The sequence below is a fragment of the Balaenoptera borealis genome (assembly GCF_965194805.1).
Source record: "Balaenoptera borealis genome assembly, chromosome: 9".
NCBI classification, from domain to species: Eukaryota; Metazoa; Chordata; class Mammalia; order Artiodactyla; family Balaenopteridae; genus Balaenoptera; species Balaenoptera borealis.
This window is the reverse complement of record NC_138873.1, coordinates 54,307,300-54,323,783: the sequence shown is the minus strand read 5'-3', so window position 1 is coordinate 54,323,783 and position 16,484 is coordinate 54,307,300. Positions and strand designations below refer to the sequence as shown.

General features: G+C 38.4%; 1 long non-coding RNA gene across 1 annotated transcript in view; it reads left to right on the top strand.

The window, feature by feature from the left end:
- The first annotated feature begins 8 nt into the window (after positions 1 to 8).
- The window catches only part of LOC309634822, a 111,784-nt gene continuing 95,308 nt past the window's right edge, over positions 9 to 16,484 (top strand). Inside the window, exons 1-2 of the long non-coding RNA XR_014248444.1 lie at positions 9 to 98; positions 1,252 to 1,362. This is a non-coding gene — a long non-coding RNA (uncharacterized lncRNA). The remainder of the gene's footprint in view (positions 99 to 1,251; positions 1,363 to 16,484) is intronic.

Genomic DNA, 16,484 nt, shown 5'->3' with positions numbered 1-16,484 from the left:
AGCCATGGGGTTGACTCCTGGGATGGAAAGCAACTGTACGTCTGCCCTCTCGCTACCTCACACCCAACCCCACCGCCCCGCACTGTAAACAAAAAGAGGTAAATGACCTGAGAGGGGATGGGAATATTTGGGTGTATAGGACAGAGAACGTTTAATATCTTGATTCAAATCAGTGAACGTCTCAATAAAGCAAATGTATAAAGAGCGTGGACAATCATAGAAGGAAAAGAAATTAAATACAGATGATAAAAAAGTTCAAATCAGTAATAAGCCAGTGCATACAACTTAAGGCAAAAATCAAATGCATATTTTCCTCCTATGAAGTTAGTGAAGTTTTCTTTGGTTTTGGTGGTCAAACCCTATGGTGGTTGGTGAGGGAACAGTGAAATACAACTTACTCGAGGGTTACCATCTCCTCCCCTCTCAGCACCCTCACTCGTGTTATATCTGTGTTGGTGACAGTGATTCCAGGACCAAAATATTTACTGAGTAATCAGTGTCTCTTTTCGTCCCCAGAATAACAGTTAAAGCAATATAAATGGTAAAATTAACCTCCTTTAATTGTTACTGGGACTGAGGGCCAAAAATTAACCATATTCCTGCAGCGCGTACGCGGCTAGAAACCGCTTGTCTTCCAGGCTTTTGCTCTTACTCTTCATTCTAGGGATTGACTCAGAGATGTTGGAAATCCAGATTAAACTGGATATGGCTGGGGAAGTGAGAAGGTCATGAGCTTTGACATCAGATGTATTCTGGGTTTCGATTTTACTTCTTATTTAGTGTTGTACATTACAATGTTTTTAAGGATTATATTCATGGTCATTTTTAATTTAAAAACTCAGAAGCAGCAAAGATATGCTTGTGTGATAGATTGTAAGGTGGCTTCATGATTCCCACTGCCTCCTGGGTTTCATGCCTTTGTGGGATCCCCTCCCCTTGAGTACATTTGGGACCTGTGACTTGCTTGTAAACAATAAATAACAGCACAAGTGATGGAAGCCACTCCTGTGACTACATTACTTTACAAAAGACTTGGTCTTGGTAGCACACTCTCTCTAGAGACTGTCCATTTTGGCTTGATGAAGTAAGCGTCCATGGCTGGGGAAGTCCACAGGGCATGGGGCTGTAGGTGGCCTCTAGGAGCAGCCTCTCGCCAACAGCCAGCAGGAAGCCAGGGCCCTCGGGTTCTACAAGCACAGGGAAATGAATTCTGTTGACCATCTAAGTGACCTTAGAAATGTTCTTCCCCAGTCAAGCCTCCAGATGAGAATGCAGACCAGAGGACACCTTAATTTTGGCTTCGTGAAACCCCAAGCAGAGGACCCAGTTAAGCCATGCCTGGACTCCTGACCCAGCAAAATTGTGAGATAGTAATTGTGTGTTATTTTAAGCCATTAAGTTTGTAGTAACTAATACAACTTGTATGTGTGGTTCAGGTATTCAACATATTAGTACATACAGTGTAGTTCCTTCTTTGATAAACTTTGTGTTAAATATTGCTGTCCTGATGCATTCTGGTTTTTCTCTTTTACTCCTTCACATACATGTCCCTGCCTTGATCTTCATTGCAAAGTCTTCATGAGACAAAAACTAATGAAGTGGTGCCCTATGGATCAGCCACAGGTCTAGGGCTCTCTGGGACTTCCAGCTGCATTTCTGCTTCAAAGATTGAGCATCTGAGATCCATAGCCTTCATCCCTGCAGGTCCTTTGGGATAGTCTCTTGACTAAACCTCTGTGGCAGGACAGAAACACAGTCAACTCAGATTGCACACCTCAAGTTGCAACTGCAATGTGAAGAATACTTATGGTAAAGAGCTAGGAGCAGTTAAGTGCTAAACCAGGTCTCATTTAATCTAGTGTACTTGCTTGTTAATTGCCTCTATTTCCAGGTATGAATTCAGCCAGGCTTGCTCACTCACCCCTTCCTTCCTTCCTTTCTTCTTTTTTACCTTCTTTCTTTCTTCTGTGTTTCTTTCATTTTTTAATCCCTATATAATTCTCCATAGTTCTATTTCTCTATATCACTCCTTTTCATTTATTTATTTATTATTTATTTAAAAGTATAGTTGCTGTACAATATTGCATGAGTTATAGGTGTACGATATAGTGATTCACAATTTTAAAGGTTATACTCCATTTATAGTTATTGTAAAATATTGGCTATATTCCCTGTGTTATACAATATATCCTTGTAGCTTATTTTATACCTTATTTTATACTTATTTTACTTATTTTATGAGTTTGTACCTCATAATACCCTTACCCTTGTTCTCTATATCTGTGAATCTGCTTATTTTTTGTTATATTCACTAGTTTGTTTTATTTTTTTAGATTCCACATTTAGTGATATCATACAGTATTTGTCTTTCTCTGTCTGACTTATTTCACTTAGCATAGTGCCCTCTAAGTCCATCCACATTGCTGTAAATGGCAACACTTCATTTTTTTTAATGGTGAGTAGTATTCTATTGTATATATATGCCATATCTTCTTTATCCATTCATCTGTGATGGACACTTAGGTTGCTTCCATATCTTGGCAATTGCAAATAATGCTGCTATGAACATTGTGGTGCATGTATCTTTTTGAATTGGTGTTTTTGTTTTTTTTGGATGTATACCCAGGAGCGGAATTGCTGGGTCATACGGTAGTTCTATTTTTAGTTTTTTGAGAAACCTCCATAGTATTTTCCATAGTGGCTGCACCAGTTTACATTCCCAGCAACAGTGTAGGAGGGTTCCCTTTTCTCCACATCCTTGCCAACATTTGTTATTTATATTCTTTTTGATGATAGGTGGGAGGTGATATCTCATTGAGGTTTTGATTTGCATTTCCCTGATGATTACTTGAAAGCTTTTGCACAGCAAAGCAAACCAACAAGGAAATGAAAAGACAACGTACTGAATGGGAGAAAATATTTGCAAATGATATGACTGATAAGGGGTTAATATCCAACATATATAAACAGTTCATTCAATTCAACATCAAAAAACCAAACAACCCAATGAAAAAATGGGGCAGAAAAACTAACTAGACATTTTTCCAAAAAGGAAGTGCAGATGGCCAATAGGCACATGAAAAGTTGCCTTCATTTTCTTTTTATTAACATAAATTTTTATTATACCAGTAATATATTAATATAATATCATATATTAGTGTATATTGTGTGACATCAAACTTCATTTGTCAGCTATCGTTTTTAGACCAAAAAATAACTTGGAACTCATTACTTTTTTCATACATATATAAAATATATATGATATATATGATTATATATATATATATATATGAAATACATATGTATATAATTATTTCTTTAAACTACTGCATGCTATTATGATATTATTAGTATATCACAATGTATTCATCTCCTTAACTGTTTAGATTATTTCTGGGGCTTCCCTGGTGGCGCAGTGGTTAGGAATCCACTTGCCGATGCAGGGGACAGAGGTTCGAGCCCTGGTCCGGGAAGACCCCACATGCTGCAGAGCAACTAAGCCCGTATGCCACAACTACTGAGCCTGCACTCTAGAGCCTGTGCTTCATAACAAGAGAAGCCACCTCAATGAGAAGCCCGTGCACCGCAATGAAGAGTAGCCCCCATCTCTGCAACTAGAGAAAGCCCACGCACAGCAACGAAGACCCAATGCAGCCAAAAATAAATAAATTAAATAAATAAATTTAAAAAAGAGAACTATTTAGATTATTTCTGATGTTCTGATATAAGCAAATGCTGAGTGCATGATTCCTTTGGCACATGTGTGATGATCTCCCTAAGGCAGATTAACTACCAGAAGTGAAACTCTGAGTATGTCCATTTTATTTTTATTTTTTATTTTTTGTATTGAGGTATAATTGACATACATTATATTAATTTCAGGTGTACAACATAATGATTTAATATTTGTATGTGTTGGGAAATGATCACCCCAATAAGGCTAGTTAACATCTGTCACCATACAGTCACAGAATTTTGTTTTCTTGTGATGAGAACTTTTTTTTTTTTTTTTTTTTTTTTATTTATGGCTGTGTTGAGTCTTCGTTTCTGTGCGAGGGCTTTCTCTAGTTGCGGCAAGCGGGGGCCACTCTTCATCGCGGTGCGCGGGCCCCTCACTATCGCGGGCTCTCTTGTTGCGGAGCACAGGCTCCAGACGCGCAGGCTCGGTAATTGTGGCTCACAGGCCCAGCTGCTCCGTGGCACGTGGGATCTTCCCAGACCAGGGCTCGAACCCGTGTCCCCTGCATTGGCAGGCAGACTCTCAACCACTGCGCCACCAGGGAAGCCCGATGAGAACTTTTAAGATCTACTCTCTTAACAACTTTCAAATATGCAGTACAGTATTATTACCTGTAGTTGACATGCTGAACATTATGGCGTATATCCATTTTAATTTTATTAACTACTGACTAATTGTTCTCCAAAGTGTCTGTGCAGCCCACACTCCTACCAGCTGCAGGAGAGAGCTCCTTTCTGCACAGGCCCCACTGACACTTGATATCACCCACTTTAAAATTTTTGCTCTAGCTCTCCTATTTTTCTCCTTTTTCTCATCCTCTTCATTCTCCTCCTTTTCTCTTCTCTCCCTCTCTTATTTTTCCTGGCTCTTGTTCTCTTTCTCTTGGTTTCCTTTGCTGTTTTGTTTCCTCATCCTCTTTTGCTTTCTTTATTCATAATTTTTTAATTTTGAAAATTTAATTTATAATCTGATTTATTACTTAATGAAGATCATGAAAATATCTGCCAGCAAATGTACATTTACAAAATCATTGTCAAAGGTTGAAGTGTTTTCTACATCATTGTTCCACCATACTTTTAAAAATTGAGGTAAAATACCCATAACATAAAATTAACCATTGTTAAGTGTACAATTCAGTGGCATTTAGTACAGTACATTGACAGTGTTATACAACCACCGTCTCTATCAAATTCTAAAATATTTTCATAACCCCAAAAGAAATGGGTATGGGTACCCCATATTCATAAAGCAGTCACTCCCCAATTCTCCCTTCTCCTAGCCCCTGACAACCACTAATCTGATTTTTTCTCTATGGATTTACCTATTCTGAATATTCATATAAATGAATTCATATAATATGTGACCTTGTATATCTGGTTTCTTTTACTTTGCATGTTTTTGAGGTTAATCCATGGTATAGCATGTATCAGTACTGCATTCTTTTTTAATGGCTGAATAATGCTCTATTGAATGGATATGCCACACTTTGTTTATCCATTTACCAGTTGATGAACATTTAGATAATTTCCATCTCTTGACTAGTGTGAATAGTGCTGCGATGAACATTTGTGTATAAATTTTTGTTTGAATATCTGTTTTCAGTTCTTTTGGGTCTCTACTTAGGAGAGGAATTACTGGGTCATATGGTAATTCTATGTTTAACTTCTTGAGAAACTGCCAATCTGCTTTCCATAGCACCTGTACCATTTTACATTCCTAGCAGCAGAGTACGAGTGTTCCTGTTTCTCTACCTTCCTGATGACACTAGCTATTTCTTGTTTTTTTTTGTTTTGATTAAAGCTATCCTAGTAAGTATAAAGTGATATCTTGTTTTGATTTGCATTTCCCAATGACTAATATCTTGAACACCTTTTCATGTGTTTGTTGGACATTTGTATATCTTCTTTGGAGAAATGTGTACAAGTGCTTTGCTTATTGTTTTCTATTATTATAAGCCTTTAAAAAAATTATTTATTTATTTATTTATTTTTGGCTGCATTGGGTCTTTGTTGCTGAGGGCAGGCTTTCTTTAGTTGTGGTGCGTGGGCTTCTCATTGTGGTGGCTTCTCTTGTTGCGGAGTACGGGCTCTAGGCTCACGAGCTTCAGTAGTTTTGGCTCGCGGGCTCTAGAGCGCAGGCTCAGTAGTTGTGGAGCACGGGCTTAGTTGCTCCGCAGCATGTGGGATCTTCCTGGACCAGGGCTCGAACCCGTATCCCCTGCATTGGCAGGTGGATTTGTAACCACTGAGCCACCAGGGAAGCCCCATCCTTTGCTTATTTTTAAATTGGGTTGTTTGTCTTTTTGTTGTTGAGTTGTAAGGGCTCTTCATATATTCTGGATACTGGATGACTCCTATCAGATATATGATTTTCAAATATTTTCTCCCATTCTGTGGGTTGTCTTTTCACTTTCTTGATAGTGTCCTTTGATGCACAAGTTTTTAATTTTGATGAAATTTATTTTTTCCTTTGCTGCTTGTGCGTTTGGGGCCATTTCTAGAGTCTATTGCAAAATCCAAGGTTACAAAGATTTACCCCTATGTTTTATTTCCAGAGTATTATGGTTTTAACTCTTACATTGTTGATGTATTTTGAGTAAATTTTTGCATATATTGTGAGATAGAGGCCCAACTTCATTCTTTTGCATGTAGACATTCAGTTGTCCAGCATTATTTGTTGAAGAGTTTATTTTTTCCCATTGAGTGGTCTTGGCACCTTTGTTAAAATCAGTTGACCATAGATGTACGGGTAAATTTTTGGATTCTCAAGTCTATTCCATTGATCTTTATGTCAATACCACATACTGTTTTGATTACTAATAAATTTCTTTTCTGGTAAGTTTTAAAATCAGGAGGCGTAGGTCTTCCAATTTTGTCCTTTTTCAAGATAGTTTTGGCTATTTGGGCTCCATTGAAATTACATCTGAATTTTATGATCATTGTTTCCATTTCTGCAAAAAGGTCATTGAGGTTTTGATTGGGATTATAATGAATCTGTACATCACTTTGTAGTATTGCCTTCTTAACAATGTTAACTCTTCCAATATATGAACATGGGATATTTTTCATTTATTTAGGTCTTCATTAATTTCTTTCAGCAACGTTTTGTAGTTTTCAGTGTACAAATCTTGTACTTTCTTGGTTAAATTTATTCCTAACTCTTTTGCTTTCACTCTCCATCTATCCTTTTTCTTCTTCATTTTTTGTTGTTGTTGTTTTGTCTCAGAAGCTGAACATTTCTCCCGTTTAAATACCAAGTCCAACGAATGGTCAGGAACATTATTCTTAATAGCCAAGAAGTGGAAACCACCCAAATGTCTGTCAACTGATGAATGGGTAAACAAAATCTGGTATATCCATACAATGGAATATTGTTCAACCATAAAAAGGAATGAAGTGCTGATACATGAAATAACATGGATGAAACTTGAAAGCATTATGCTAAGAAGCCAAACACAAAAGGCCACATATTTGCCTTTCCTTTTTGGAGCAATGAAATGATCCGGAATTAGATAATGGTGATTCAACATTGTGAATATGGTAAAAAACCACTGACCTGTATGTTTTAGGAGGGTAAATGTTATGGTATGTGAACTATAACACAATAAAAAAGTAAAAATAAGTTAAAAAAAGAAAAAGTGCATTACACAGTTTTAGGTCAAAGCACTTCTTAGAGTTGTCTAGACTCTACCTCCTTACTCTTACTGCAATCTTCTCATAGAAAATCTTTGAGCTTCTCTTTTCTGTGCACATGGCAGAATCAAAGCTGTCAGAACTGCTTCCAGAAGTGAAAGTGCCAGTGTTTTTCGGTGGATAGGATCCCAGCAGGCCTTAGGGCAGCAGGACCTGGGCTGGTGATTTGGCAGGGGAATTAGGAAACCTCTTGAGGTGCAGTCCAGCAGAGTACCTATCGTGGCTAGATCTCCATCAGCACCCAGGAAAAACCTGTCATCTCTGTTGCTGTCTGCAATAAGTGCTATGTGGTGTGTCTAGGTTGTTCTTTAGTTTGTTTTTGGCTTTTTTCCTCTGCTTTCCCAAAGCTTTGTGGGTTGTCTCCATTTGAACATGCTCTTAGAGTCAGTCCCTTGAGAGATTGGAGAGCTCCCAGGTTTTAGGTGAAGGTCACATCTCAGGGAAGAAGTTTGCACCTTTATCCACCCAGAAGACCTTAGTCTTTGTCTAACAGCAGGAATACCTGCTTGGAGTAGATTGGGGGATCTCTGAGGCATTCAAAATTCTTATGAGTTTAGTGAACACTGATATTAGGAGAGCCTCTGGTTAGTTTAGAATTTCACTGCTTCTGAATATCCACCTTGAGATTATTTCCTGAAAGATGGACCATGAACTTCTGTGTGAGAGGCCCAGACAGTTTTCAAAGTTTCAGTCCTCATCCCAGGATACATCCTTATATTACACAAGGCAGAAGGCAGAAGATTTAGGTTAGGATAGAGTACTGAATGTTTTGGAAACAATAATACCTAAATTTTTACATCATCAAAAGTATAGCATCATTGTTCTTAAATAAATTTTGTTCTGAACAAGACCTAAATTCAAGAAATTCAGTATGTAGCTAAACAGCAGTTATTTTTCAAATGGTAAATAAAGCTGATTGATATAAAAATTACAGTTAGATCTAGGCAATATCATTATGGAGATGATTAAAGAAAGATAAACACTGATGTATAAACAAATGAGCAATAACTGACTATGAAATATTCCCATTCCACCTGATCAAATTAAAAATTATTTGTAGTCAGTTATATCTCAATAAAAAATTAATTGTAAAGTAAATAAAAATGGGGAAGATTACAAATGAAGAATAACCAATAATAAAGAAATTTATTTAAATATTCACTCATCAAAGATGCAATTCAAATATGCAAGTGTACCATTAAACTCTTTTTATAATATCAAGACCATTCAAAGAGAGTATTCTTCTGTGCATCCTATACATAGGGTGTTGCCACATGAGTAGTTGTAACTGGAACAACAAATCTTAATGTCTGGGCCATGTAAGCAGTTGTTCTCTCTTAGGAAATGGGATGGAGAGCTAACTGTTATCTAACAACTACTTCTCTACTTTGTGTAAAAGAGGTTCTTAGAAAAAATATGAAGGTCAGCATTTGAGATCCAAGTCAGCATTTGTGAAGAGGCCTCACTCTGCTCCGTCAGAAAAACTCAGCCACAGCCAACCTTTGAGGCCAGGAACCAAATGAGTGGGGTGATCCTGCCATTTATGGGACCTGGGAGGGGCTGAGGTTTTCTTGGCTTGGTTCATGGTAGGGGGCAGAGACCAGAGTTGCCCTTTTCTCTCTGTGCTCCTCAAATCACTTCATTGGTTGCAAATTCATTCATTCAACAGATATTTATGAAGTGCCACCATGTGCCAGGCACAGTTAGTTCTGGGCACAAATGGGTGCAAAACCTTCATTATGGCTCTATGGTACATAGCCATATGTACCGGGAAAATATACTCAGGAAAAAAGTAGATTAGCCTTTAAATGTATTCTGCCTACATCTCATATTTTTAAACCTGACTCATGTGACTTGATATAGTTGCTTTAATGTATGGGATTAGTGAATAGGACATGTCTCATTTTCTGCCTAATAGGTAATAGTTGGAATTGAGGCACAATGCAAAGAGAAAAATATATTATGTAAAAGTATCTCACAATAGTAAGCCCTATGTTAGGGCTTGTTTTTGCTAAGATTTTAATTAAGAAAGCACATTTTAAAATTCAGTAGCCTTAAAGGATTTTTATTTATTTATTTTCTTAATATTTATGTATGTAAGTATGTATTTATTATTGAGATAACATTGGTTTATAACATTATTTAAGTTTCATGTGTACGACATTATATTTCTACTTCTGCATACTCTATAGCTTGCTCATCACCAAAAATTTAGTTTCCATCCATCACCATACAGCTGACCCCCTTTACCCATTTCACCCTCCCCCTACCTCTTCCCCTCTGGTAACCATTACTCTGTTCCTTAGAGGATTTTTAAATCACAAATTATCTCTGGGTTCCAGAAGGGAGAATTAGTGTTCAGAGTTAGGAGAAAAATGGAAAGTTGCTGAAAAGTAGAAACACAAACGAACTAAAGTGAAGAGAAAACAAGAGGATAGAAGTGTGGATTCCTCTGTAAGGACTTTGCATTTTGTATTGACTATTTTTTAATATTATACTACATTCCAAACACAATTCTATTAAGAAATTGTAGGTGAAAACTTTATTATTTAGATGTGCTGGTCTTTTAAAATTATATCTTTCATAAAGCTTAGTAGAATGTTTGTATCAGTATCGTCTTTAATAAGTTACAAGACTGAAAATTACAGAACTAAAAAGGTTAGTAGACCTTTACAGAAGGTCATCAAAATGAAGTGTGGCTTAAGCACAAACTCTAAACAGTTCTAAAAGTAGACAGATAATTTTACCATTGGCCTGGTGATGAGGTGTGGTAGGCCATTGTTGAATTTTCAGATTAACAGAGCCCACAGGGGCCTTATAAATCTAGAGGCTTATCATTCATGTCAATTTTTGTAAGTTCTTCTTAGGTTTTAATATTAACCATACCTCTGAGGCTGTAATCAAGATGATAAGATGATCTAGCTGAGGGACTTCCCTGGTGATCCAGTTGTTAAGACTCCACGCTCCCAGTGCAGGGGGGCCGGGTTTGTTCCCTGGTCAGGGAACTAGATCCTGCATGCCGCAACTAAGAGCCTGCATGCCGCAACTAAAGACCCCCTCATGTCGCAATGAAGATCCCGCATGCCGCAACTAAGACCCGGCACAGCCAAATAAATAAATAAATAAATAAATAAATAAATATTAAAAAAAAGAAAAGATGACCTAGCTGATTTTGATGTTCCTGAATCACTAGATTTTTTAGCCTTTTTTTTTTTTTTAAAGAAAGGGAAAAGAAAATATCTGACTCTTTAAAAGTGCCATACTGGGGACTTCCCTGGTGGTGCAATGGTTAAGAATCTGCCTGCCAATGCAGGGGACACGAGTTTAAGCCCTGGTCCGGGAATATCCCACATGCCACGGAGCAACTAAGCCCATGCGCCACAACTACTGAGCCTGCGCTCTAGAGCTCGCGAGCCTCAACTACTGAAGCAGCATGCCACAACTACTGAAGCCCGCGCACCTAGAGCCCATGCTCCACAACAAGAGAAGGCACCACAATGAGAAGCCCACACATCTCAACAAAGAGTGGCCCCCACTCGCCGCAACTAGAGAAAGCCCGCGTGCAGCAACGAAGACCCAATGCAGCCAAATAAATAAAATAAATATATAAATAAATTTTAAAATTTATAAAAAAAAAGTGCCATACTGAATTGGACCTGGAGGAAGTGTCAAGTAATTCCTGTACAGATTGCTTTCAATAAGTGAGATGATGCAAATTAAGTCCTTAGCACAGCATTTGGCACATAAGCTATCTCATTATTATTGTTACTATTATCCATATCATAGACTATTATATAGCTGAGTTTTATAAGGAAAAGATATACTATATAGTAAATACATGATCTTTTAAAAATTATTTATTTATTTATTTATTTATGGCTGTGTCGGGTCTTAGTTGTGGCACGCAGGATCTTCATTGAGGCATGCGGGATCTTTCATTGTGGCACGTGGGCTTCTCTCTAATTCTGGCGTGCAGGTTTTCTCTTCTCTAGTTGTGGCACGCAGACTACAGTGTGCGTGGGCTCTGTAGCTTGTGGCACGCAGGCTCTCTAGTTGAGGCATGAGAGCTCAGTAGTTGTGGCGCGCAGGCCCAGCTGCCCTGCGGCATGTGGGATCCTAGTTCCCTGACCAGGGATCGAACCCGCGTCCCCTGCACCGTAAGGTGGATTCTTTACCACTGGACCACCAGGGAAATCCCTTCTTTTTTTTAAATTGAAGTATAGTTGATTTACAGTGTTGTGTTAGTTTCTGGTGTACAGCAGAGTGATTCAGTTATACATACATATACATATTCTTTTTCATATTCTTTTCCATTATGGTGTATTACAGGATACTGAATATAGTTCCCTGTGCTATACAGTAGGACCTCGTTGTTTATCTGATCTTCTCTATATTGTTTATCTTATACACTTTTCAGTTTTTTCCTTTTTTGTATTAACTATATTGTATGTATAATCAGGAAAAAAAAGCAATTAAAAGAAAAAGAACCCTTTAGAAAGAGCAAGGCCACAAGAAAGGATCTGACTTTATTGTGGACCAGGGATTTGAGTAATTGGTCTCTTTCACAGGCCTGTTTATACAGAGGGCTGGGCTGGTCTGGTGACCACAGGTATATGGCACCGGCCATCAGGAACATTCCCCTGATTACACCCTATTACGGCCCACCCCCCTGGGCCCTGTGCGCGTCCTCTAGGCCAGGGGTAGGCGTGGATACTGCCTGTTGGCCGTGGAGCCGGTGCCCTTGGGGCCGCCTGTCCAGCAAAAGTGCCTGTGGAGCCGTCACTTTTCCCGTGAATCTGGTGTCTGGGCCTCATTTCCCCATCATTAAGTGAGAAGACAGTAATGTCTGGTTCCCCTTTAGAGAGGCATTCTAGGAATCAGCTGAGTAGTGTCTGTAACTAGCTGGTGGGCGAAATCTCTCTAGCTTTGCTCCACTTATTAGTGATGTCCAGGGTGGGTTCCTAGAACTGTGGATGGAAAGGACTCTCGGGAGGCCCCCTTCCAGCCCCTCTTCAAGGAAGGCTGCAACCAAGCCACCCAGCCTGCCAGGATGCTTCTTCCCTGGCTTCCCTGCATAATTTATTTATGGCTCTAAAACCCAGCAGAGTCAGTAATGTCCTATCTCTCTTTATATCTTTCCACTCTTAAACTGCATCCCTATTGGGACTATCTTCAAATGGGTTCCTTAGTCTTCTTTGGACTTCCTCCAACTTCTCTGCATTCAATGCGAGAAGCTCTAAACTCAACCTTTCCTCCAGTAGATGCTAAGCAGTCTTGCTTGAGCAGAGTAAAGGACAATTTGTATCATTCAATGTCATACAAAAGTTATTCTCGGCAGAGGGAACATGTGGAGGGAAATTAGGGGCTTCGGTGAGCTGAGATCAAAATTCTGCTCCACAGCCCACCTGCCAGTGACCACAGGCGAGTCAGTTATTTGCTTTGCCTCAGTCCTTAGGAGGTGAGAAAGGAATACATACTAATACTTCATAAGGCTACTGTGAAGAGTAAATGAGATAGTATCTATAAAGTGCTAGGTTTATGTTGTGCATGTTTTTTTTCATATGAAAATGGCTTAAGTACAAGTCTGTTTCTTCATCTGGTGTTCAGCAGAAGAAATGTCATCTGCTCCAAAGCTGGAGAAAAAAGTGACTATAGTGGATTTACTGACAAACAGAACTATCCTGTGCTCTAAGAGATGTTCAAGAGTAATTTTAATTATGTTTAATATTTGCCTTAAATGCTGATTTTAAAGCCAAGCTCTATGATAAGATCCAACTTCCTTGAGTAAGTGTTTACCTTACAATTTTATAGTTCTCAGCAGTTTACAATGCAGTTCCGACAACTCATTTTTTTTTTTTTTTTTTTTTTTGCGACAACTCACTTTTAAAAGCTTAGTGATTTTGGAATCATTGGCCTAAAGATAGATAACTTAACACTTATAGTCCTCACGAAGGAGTAGCTTGATTTGGAAATATCCCCTTTAATTCCCAGAAATCCCTATGAAATAAGAGAAAAAAACATATATGAGCAGTGTTTGAAGTAGTCAGTGCATAAGAGATAAAAGGTATATCCCCAGCTTTGTAGGACAGAGTAAAAACTGTGTTGCAAATGAGACAAAATCCCACAGATTCAATAACAAATAAATGAAGAAAAAAACCCCAAACCTTAGCATGTTTCCCATATGTCCATCAAGATAAATAACAGGTAACAACTGCTTTTAATTTAATAGATGAGACACTGTTCTAAGCAAATTGCATGTTTTAGATGTTTAACCCTCCTATGAATTTATGGACAAGTATTGTTTCCATCCTCACTTTCTAGGTAAGGAAGCTCAGGCATGGAGAGATTAAGTAATTTTTGCAAGGTTTTACGGCACACGTGGCAGAGCTGGATTCAAATGCAGGCAGGGGGTTCCAAGAGGCCACACCTTCTGCCCCTGTACCACCTGCTTCTCTTGAGTGTCGCTGGCTGGGAACTACTGGCACAGCCCAGTCTTTATCCCTAACTGGGGAAGCAGTTGTAGTACAGTACTTAAATGCACATATTTTGGTGTCTAAAAGATTCCTCTTTTAATCCTTGCTCCACCACTTAGTGGAGAAGCAGGAAGGGAAGTGATTGCCTTCCCTGCTCCCGCCATCTCAAACCCTGGCTGGTAAAGAAACTGAGATCTAAAGGATTTACATATTTAAAATAGAAATCAGGTTCTATACCCAAACACTGAGTTGTTTTGCCACCTCTGAGTCAGCTTGCCATAGTCAAATCATCATGCATTCAGAAAGCTTCCTATACATCAGCTGTCTCAGATGCACTAAGTGGTGTTTGGTTGTCTTGTTGTTGTTGTTTTTAATAATCTACTATGTATACGTGGATAAGGCAGTGTGAATTACAGAGAAAGTTAGTGTATTAACACCTTGAGTTAATTAATTCAAATAAGATAAATTGTTACTATTTTTCTCTGATTTGGTGCCTAACCTTCATTATCACTTGAAGTGTAAGTATTACATTGATTTAATAGTTAAGCAGCTAGTAGGTATGGTTACCACTTGTTGAATACTTACTTTGTGCTGGGAGCTTTACTTACATTATGTCATTCAATTTCTCAGTGAGGTTGGTAAGTATCTTTACCCCTCATTGTTGATGGGACATTGAGGAATAAAGCAGTCTCCAGCAATTAGCTTCAGTTCCCATTATAACCTAGAGTGATGGAGGCAGTGTTAAAACTTTGAATCATTCTGATGCCCTCGTGTGCATATTTACCACAATTTTCTACTGCTTCCCAAAGAATAAAGGCAAGGCTATGTTTATAGCTTCTGACCTGCTACACTACAGCTTTAAAGGTCAGTATCTATGGAATGTGTATTTTTTTTTAACATCTTTATTGGAGTATAGTTGCTTTACAATGTTTTGTTAGTTTCTGCTGTATAACAAAGTGAATCAGCTATACATATACATATATCCCCATATCTCCTCTTGCGTCTCCCTCCCACCCTCCCTATCCCATTGCTCTAGGTGGTCACAAATCACTGAGCTGATCTCCCTGTATTATGCGGCTGCTTCCCACTAGCTATCTATTTTACATTTGGTAGTGTATATATGTCCATGCCACTCTCTCACTTTGTCCCATCTTACCCTTCCCCCTCCCTGTATCCTCAAGTCCATTCTCTAGTAGGTCTGCGTCTTTATTCCCATCTTGCCCCTAGGTTCTTCATGACCATTTTTTTTGTTCTTTTTTAGAGTCCATATATATGTGTTAGCATACGGTATTTGTTTTTCTCTTTCTGACTTCACTCTGTATGACAGACTCTAGGTCCATCCACCTCACTACAAATAACTCAATTTCGTTTCTTTTTATGGCTAAGTAATATTCCATTGTATATATGTGCCACATCTTCTTTATCCATTCATCTGTCGGTGGACACTTAGGTTGCTTCCATGTCCTGGCTATTGGAAATAGAGCTGCAATGAACATTGTGGTACATGACTCTTTTTGAATTATGGTTTTCGCAGGGTATATGCCCAGTAGTGGGATTGCTGGGTCGTAGTTCTATTTTTAGTTTTTTAAGGAACCTCCATACTGTTCTCCATAGTGGCCGTATCAATTTACATTCCCACCAACAGTGCAAGAGGGTTCCCTTTTCTCCACACCCTCTCTAGCATTTATTGTTTGTAGATTTTTTGATGATGGCCATTCTGACCAGTGTGAGGTGAACCTCATTGTAGTTTTCATTTGCATTTCTCTAACGATTAATGATGTTGAGCATCCTTTCATGTGTTTGTTGGCAATCAGTATATCTTCTTTGGAGAAATGTCTATTTAGGTCTTCTGTGCATTTTTAGATTGAGTTGTTTGTTTTTTTTGATATTGAGCTGCATGAGCTGCTTGTATATTTTGGAGATTAATCCTTTGTCAGTTGCTTCATTTGCAAATATTTTCTTCCATTCTGAGAGCTGTCTTTTTCATCTTGTTTATGGTTTCCTTTGCTGTGCAAAAGCTTTTAAGTTTCATTAGGTCCCATTTGTTTATTTTTGTTTTTATTTCCATTTCTCTAGGAGGTGGGTCAAAAAGGATCTTGCTGTGATTTATGTCGTAGTGTGTTCTGCCTATGTTTTCCTCTAAGAGTTTGATAGTGTCTGGCCTTACATTTAGGTCTTTAATCCATTTTGAGTTTATTTTTGTGTATGGTGTTACGGAGTGTTCTAATTTCATCCCTTTACATGTAGCTGTCCAGTTTTCCCAACACCCCTTATTGAAGAGGCTGTCTTTTCTCCATTGTATATTTTTACCTCCGTTATCAAAAATAAGGTGATCAAAGATAAGATATGTGCGTGGGTTTATCTCTGGGCTTTCTATCCTGTTCCATTGATCTATATTTCTGTTTTTGTGCCAGTGCCATAATGTCTTGATTACTGTAGCTTTGTAGTATAGTCTGAAGTCCGGGAGCCTGATTCCCCCAGCTCCATTTTTCTTTCTCAAGATTGCTTTGGCTGTTCGGGGTCTTTTGTGTTTCCATACAGATTGTGAACTTTTTGTTTAGTTCTGTGAAAAATGCCATT